Genomic DNA, 7,732 nt, shown 5'->3' with positions numbered 1-7,732 from the left:
AGTGTTAGGATCTGGGACACCTCTCTAACCTTGGAATTTTAGAAGACAGCACTACATCTCAGCCTCCCTATGAAGATAGCTCACAAAAGGAAGAAACAAGGGAGAGAAGGAACTGCTGTGGTCAGAAGGACCCAAATGGCTTCTGCTTCTGCAATCTCCACAGTTAGTGTAAGTTTTGGTAGCTGCAGAACAAAACTGTTTCTGCTCAGTGTACAGCGCCTTTACCTGCTACAGGAATTTCTCTCTCTATGGAATCTGGTGGTTTTTGTTCAGGTGTCTTGTGCTCCCTTTTAAGGGAGACTACTTCACAGTATGCAGGAAATCTACTTCTCCTGTGCTGCAATTAAATGGGCTCTTTAAATGTACTAGAGCTAGCCCAGAAAGGGCAAATGAGATCTTGTTTTGAGGGATCACATTTTGGTCATTGTTGCTGGCACCTCCACTTACATTTGAACAAGTTTTCTTCAATGAATGAGTGCAGTAGTTTCCACTGGTGGATCTAAGCATTCACTTTACCAAGAAAGAACTTTGCCATCATAACTACTTCCTGCCATCTGCTTATGAAGTTTTGCTTCTTCATGAGTAATGTACATCTGTTTACATTCTTATATGAATGTATTTGTACATTTGCTGTATGCTTTGACATCTAATTATTTGCTTTCACTTAGTACACAGACTCCTTTCCGGGAACTAGAAAAAAAATTCTTAGTTATGTGCAAGAAATGTACCTTCTGCAGGTGTAAATACAATCCAACACCTACTGTGAAAGGGTCTGGGCAGGTTGCTGTGGTTTGGCAAGAATGGGATGGTGAACCAAATGTGGAGTCCTGGCAGCCCTGATTAGGGGATTTGAACCCTTGTCTCCCTGCTCCTAGTCCAACATTCTAACCACTGCACCACATTGGCTCTTATCTTATTCTTATCTGTTTTTGCCAACAACTTTGAAATGATTAGGACTGAGAAGCAACCTGTTTCATACTATGGAAGGCTTAGCCCAAGCAAGACAGACTTGCAGTGCACCTTGTGATTGAGAAGGCTTTCTAAAGTATACCAGTACCGTTACAAAGTTCACTTTTCACAGTTGATGTTGGTTTCCTTTAAGATGCTTTGAAAGTGACTCGGCTGACCACATCCACATTCTGAAATACCATTTTTGAGAACTCCCAACGAAGCTCCAGCCAAAAGAACAGGAACTGACTCATTTTACAATGCCTGTTCAACATGTAATCAGTTTAGAGATTTTTGGCCAAAGTTACAGACAGGAATCGTGAGGAGTCAAAGTAGGAGACCCACTTACCACTTAAAACTGGCACACATACCACTGAAATTTAAGTGCAAGAAAGATGGCTGAAAGCGGTGCAAAACCAAACTGCACACAAGCCACCCCAGATTTATCATTACACAGTTAACTGCACGTGTACCTTCTAATACACAACACACAAACACCGATAAACCACTCCTGAAAGCTACATCACCTAATAATAAATAAACAGAAAAGGTTGCAGAAGGAAAAACACATCACTATTTGAAGGCACAAGCGGTAGAAATTGCAAGCAGATGGGCTATAGAATCAAAAAATGGAAAGGGTAAAGAGTCAATTAAAACACAGAAACCAGGTATGTGGTGTAGTCCTCTTCAATGTGGTAGCTTTGCACACATAGACAGATCATCATGTGGGGATCCTTTCAAACTACCAATCCTCACATTCACCATGTTCAAAGGAAGTAGAGAGAGAGAGAAATGAGGAGAAAGAGCACATCCTACATTCAGGATAGAGCCTACATTACAGCCCATATGAGAAAGAAGACAGAAGTCTGCTCCACCTTTCTATGGTAGAGACCACCAAGAACCTCCAGGCAAGCCGATCTGAGCATTCCAAAGAAAGAGAGAACAGGAAGTATATTCGGAACTAGAATCTGAGGAGTCAAAGGCTTCCTATCTCTTGTTCCTTAAGAAGGACATCTTCACAGGAATGCCACACAGAAAGGGAATCTTAAAAACAGCAAAAAGTTCATTGCTTATGTACAAAGGATGGGGAGACCTGAAAGGAAAATGGGAACAAATCTAAGGAAATGTTGATAGAATCATGATGGGTTTTTGAAGGATTCAGAAAATGAAAAAGCACTAAGCTGCTGGAGACACCTACACTGTAACCATTCCCAAGGTAAAGCATCTTGGATTCCAAATATAAGCAGCAATATTAGAAAGTAAAATGATAAATGTAGGACTATTAAAAATGAATTCATCCTTGATGCACCTCACACCTGCACTATCCTCCCAGAATACACATGTTGTGCCATCTCTGTAAACCTTCCTTAAAAACTCATTTCTTATGTGAAGCTTTTGACTTCACCCCTCATGTCTTAATTGAGCATCAATTTACAACTGCCGTGTTTGGTATTAGCTATACTGAATAATTCCTCTGAAAAAATCACCACTATACAGCAAGTGTGCTGTTTGTCAAGCCCATTGAACCCATGTCTAAACCAATATTTTTTTTCGTGTTCACTAGAACATAATGTGTTTTCTGCATCCTTAAGAATTTTTTTTAAATTTATTTTCCAGGCAGTGCAAGAGCTTCTGAAAAACTCAGCTATAAGTGATAGACAATGGGGACTGCCATAAACAGCCAGACTACTATAATATCTTTAAAACTCAAACAGTGTTCTAAAGTGGAGCTATACACACATCTATGCTAGAAGTGAGATCCTGGCTGTGTTTGAAGCCAGCAGAAACACAGCTTTAAACTGCTTTTGTTTTAAAAACACAGTGACAACCAATGCCCATTGAATGTTCTTTCCCCCTTCTTTAGTAGGCATCTTCAAAGTATGATAGCCCCATAGCAAAGAGCTACATATCCTGAGATGAATTTGTCCTTATTACAGTTCAGGAAAAATGACATGAAAACCAGAGGAAATTAAAAGCAACACAACTTGCTTGTCAAACTTAATATGTGACTAGCACTTGCCTGGGGCTACTGAGACTGACATTAGGAATACAGAATAATTGTCACTGTACAAAATGTAATCTGGCAATAAAAGATCCCAGAAACACACTGAATTATTGTTGTATTTCCCACTGGAGAAAAGATTATAAAATATAAAGGTAAAGGTAAAGGTACCCCTGCCCGAGCGGGCCAGTCTTGACAGACTCTGGGGTTTGTGCGCCCATCTCACATCTATAGGCCGGGGGCCAGCGCTGTCCGGAGACACTTCCGGGTCACGTGGCCAGCGTGACAAAGCTGCATCTGGCGAGCCAGCGCAGCACACGGAACGCCGTTTACCTTCCCGCTGGTAAGCGGTACCTATTTATCTACTTGCACCCGGGGGTGCTTTCGAACAGTACAGCAAATAACTGGCATTTTAAAAGGATCATCAGCATGGATTCCATTTCACTTGCAGCGAATACTAGTAATACAGTTATTTTAGCACCCCATCTGAAGGTGTGCTTACTCAAAAGTAATTCTCACTAAGTCCAGGGTGTCTTAATTCTTAATAAACATCTTTAGGATTGAATCCTATGGGCTATTAGAGTAACTTTCTCATATCTAATACATCTCTAATGAAAACAACACAACTACATCTGGGCTAGGGAAGGTCTAGCTCAGGTAAGTTTTGATAAATTATATTTACTGGATAGTTTATTTGTTTAGTCAGTTATTCCAAATATTTTCAATAGAATTACTACTTAATACCTTTGTATAGTACCTATAATTAAGGGGCACACACTACACTTTTTGCAGATACTTGTTACAGATGCATCATGAATTCTTTAAAGAGAGATGGATATTATGCAAAAAGTTATTGCAGACAACTATAGTTACTTTTACTGGACATAAAAAGAGAGAAACATACCATTTTAAGTAAAACGATTTTTCCATGCTGCCATACATCTTACTCCTGCTAGCATACCTAAGAGCTAAATCTGCCACCACAGAACCAGAGCTTCTCAATTCCTAGCAGGATAAAATAAGGTGCTATGATCTGCATTTCCTGCAAGAGCTATAAATGAATTATTTGAGCCACAGCAGCATTACTGCTACCCAACTCTGTGATCCCTAGAATCCACACATCACTGATATTTGCTGGGTCTATAAGTGTACCAGCACAGAGACATCTTGTGCAGCACAACAAATCTAGGAATCAGGACCTAAATATGTAACATGTGAACTCATCCTAAGTAAGATATAGGATAGTTAATAGTCAAAACCAATACACAATTATCAACATGCAAGCCCAGTAAAATCAATGAGCTTGCGCCCTCCTAACTTCAACAGAAAGCACATAGGTAGTCCCTGGTGTTTTTCCACCCACCCACAGACAAACAGCAGCACCAATGCCTCTCTCAAAATTCCCCACCTTTTAATGTGGAACTTTGGCATTATCACTTCTGTCATGCCAGGTCACTAACCTAACTTTGGAAAGGCCAAGGGCATGAATGCTCTCGCTACCATCCAGACTATAGCAGGGAAGGGGATCTTGTGGTTGTCAAAATGTTTTGGGGATGGCTCCCACCATCCATTACAGTTGGCCATGCTGGTTGGTGCTCTTTGGAGTTGAAGTCCAACCCTGCACTACAGCTTCCTTCAACACTATTATTTTCTTCGGTATTCTAACTGGAACATGGAAGCTGTTCCCTACTTCCTCTCCTCTTCAGGGCAATTGCTGTGGCTCCTCAGATCTTCTGCACTCATTAAAAGTATCAGGAAGGAATTTCTTGCACTTTTTGGTCCTGAAGGATGCATTTCCTCACATCACTTAGCCTCTGTCCTCTGTCTTTAAACTTGTAAAAAGCAAAAGGCAAGATAATGCATATGGTGTTCCATTCATCGTGGGGAAATGCAATGCCATAATGGAAAGTGGTTAAGCATTTCAGACTATAAGGGAATTGCGGGGGGGGGGGATCACTATGAGATGCTTCACAGGAAGTGATTCATAAATGAAATAATTTTAAGAAGCAAATAGAAACATTAATCTAGTTGACGTACGGTAACTTGATTTAATTGCGGCACAAGATATTTAGCCTTGCACATGTTGTTGTTGGGTCTATATCGTAGTGAATGATTTTGAGAGAGGACAAAGTTAGTGCAGAAAGTGCTTAAGGGAATGTTATTTTGCCTGCCGAAAGTGGGCACAATGGTTCCTGCAGCTGTGCCAGGACTATACATCTGAGGGTCTTGCCATATGGAAAACTCTACCTTAACATATTTGAGGATTATCTGAATTACTTGGACAATTGTAACATTAAGCCTTAAAAACCCTGTGCTTTTAAACCAAAATAGAATAAGAGAATTCTGACAGAACTTGCAGGGATGCATGTTTATGACTGTAATCTTAGGTTTGGATTTACTCAGAAGTAAGGCCCATTCTGTATAAGGCACAAGGCAGATAAGTGTAAATAGGACTGTAGCCTAGTTTACAGCTGATGGCATCTATTTTTATTTCAGTTCAATCAACAGGATGAAAGTGAACGATCTTGGACTATGTCAGCACTTGAGAATAACTCATTCTTTAAAATGGAACAACCAGCACCATATTAGAAATGCTTAACTACTGTGAAGTCTTTACCTATTAGAATTTAATCAGGAAGGACAATTGCTGAACTACTACAACCACAATACTTATATATTTATCACTTTTCAAAGAACTATCCCAGAAAGCTTAAGGAAGGTGGATCCTGTCTGCTCAGGTAGTTAAGAAGAAGATAAATGCGTGATTAATGTGTGGCTTGTTTCAAAATTTGCAAATGTCACGCAACTCAGAAGAGCAAAACCATTAGCCATTTTCCCTTACCGCAATATGCATTCTATAATACTTTGTTTCAAAAAATTTATACACCACTAGGTTGTATAAAAATAAAATCTTTAAAGCAGCTTACAGAAAATGAAAAATATATTGCTAAACCAGTAACTTTACAACTTTAGGATTACATGACTTGCTTACAGAATCAGCAAGTCTGTAGCCAATTCTAACAGCTTGCTCCACCTGCTTTGTATGCTACCCCCATACCATGTTAGATGAATGCATTCCCAAAGGTGCTTGGTGCTCCATTAATTTTGTACATCATAGTGCAGAGGTGAGGTCTACATTAAATAGGGTCTACATTTCTCCTGCAGTAAGAAGAAATGGAAACTTGCTCATACTAATCATGGCCAACAGTTGGGAGGAGGGACATTTATGGGCAGAAAATAGATATGGTAAATTAATTGGAATGGCACGTGGAATTATGGGAGATGACAGCCAGAAACTTTTAATTAATTTTTCTCATTGTGTACATAATTGCCCATTAAGGAATGGGTGAAAAGTAGGGACAATGCTGGTAGACCTCTGAGCTCTATATCTATTTATTGATTGTTATAAGATATTTTGCCTATTGATAAGACAACCATCGCCTATCCTAGTACAGCTAAGGCCATGACTCACTTTGGCCTGCCCTGTTAATTTATTGACACTAAATTGGTTATTATGATCCTTCGGTGATTACAAATGAGCCACCAACTTTGTCTTTTAAACACCCACAGTCCTACACAGTATAGTGCATTTTGTGTGTTGTAAAACAGATATAAAAATAATGTGATATTTTGAAGTGATATTCAAAACCCTGATCCAAATATTATGAAAAATTGCTATGCCATTTCATTCATATAGGTGTAAATGCAGATCAGGTAATCCGAATTTCCAAAATCAACTGGCAACCCAGTGGCACCAAATCCACATGAAGGTACTCATGATAAGGACATTGGTAGAAGAGGAGCACCATACACCAACTATATTCATTTTCTAAAGAGTTCCTTTCAAGTTATATTGCAGTGGTTTCCCCAGCAATGAAAAGATGCAAGAGAAGAATCTATATTGCTTGAAACACTCATATTATTATTAGGCAGGGAGGGGTGAGTTAATTGCTCTTGTGAATGAGGACAGGTTCAAACAACATTTGAGTTCAGAACTTCCACAGAGGTACTCAAATAATGTTATCTGTCTTTGTTCACATAATAGATTCTCGACTGTTCCCAGAACACACACATGTGGGTCAAATAAACTGGGCAATCTATTTATGACTACAATTACTGTAATTCTAGCGGCACTTTTTCTAGCAACCACCAACCAGTCAATTTTTAAAAGAATGGCTCTTTTATAAGTTCCTTTTCACTCATTCTCTCCAGCCTCCAGATTTTCAGAGGGTCTTCCTGGCAAGCGGAATATGAAAGCACTGCTGTTCATTAATTAAAATCACATTTAAAGTCTTCCTCATTGTCAACTACATCAGAGGTCAAAGAGAAATACAATGCTTCAAAGAAAAATTAGGGATCAGAGAAGGCCACTTTTGGAGAGCATTTAACTCTGTCTTCACTTTTAATACTTCAGAACAGGTACATCACACGAAGAGACTTTTCAAAGTGCAGTGATCAAACAAGATAAGGTAATTTTGAGTGACAATATGTCTTGCTTCCTTTAAGTGAAAGAATGTGGAAGGAGGATGGATAAAATTACCTGTTTCTTAGATTGCTAACATAGGAAGTTTTCACTTATAATGCTATCTTTTATGAGTGGCAAATACATTGTAAAGCCTTCCAAACAGTTTGCTTAAGCAGCCTTTTCCAGGTGTTCACTGGACACACCTTAACTAGAACAAGAATGATTGCCAAGGTGGGGTTCTCATTCTTCCTGATTTACTAGGGAACAAGGCTGTTAAAATGCATGCTTATCTGAAAGTCCATTTTTTAATTGCTCCT

At 39.2% G+C, this 7,732-nt stretch overlaps 1 long non-coding RNA gene across 1 annotated transcript; it reads left to right on the top strand.

The window, feature by feature from the left end:
- Window positions 1-631: 631 nt before the first annotated feature.
- LOC309530790 lies at window positions 632-7,269 on the top strand. Its single transcript, XR_014218892.1, has 3 exons — window positions 632-2,164; window positions 5,447-5,688; window positions 6,648-7,269. It is a non-coding gene; the product is annotated as an uncharacterized lncRNA (long non-coding RNA).
- The last annotated feature ends 463 nt before the right edge of the window (window positions 7,270-7,732 follow it).

The sequence above is a fragment of the Podarcis vaucheri genome (assembly GCF_965113315.1).
Source record: "Podarcis vaucheri genome assembly, chromosome: 4".
Lineage (NCBI taxonomy): Eukaryota > Metazoa > Chordata > Lepidosauria > Squamata > Lacertidae > Podarcis > Podarcis vaucheri.
Note: the sequence above shows the minus strand (reverse complement) of the source record. Positions and strands in the feature narration are given on the sequence as shown.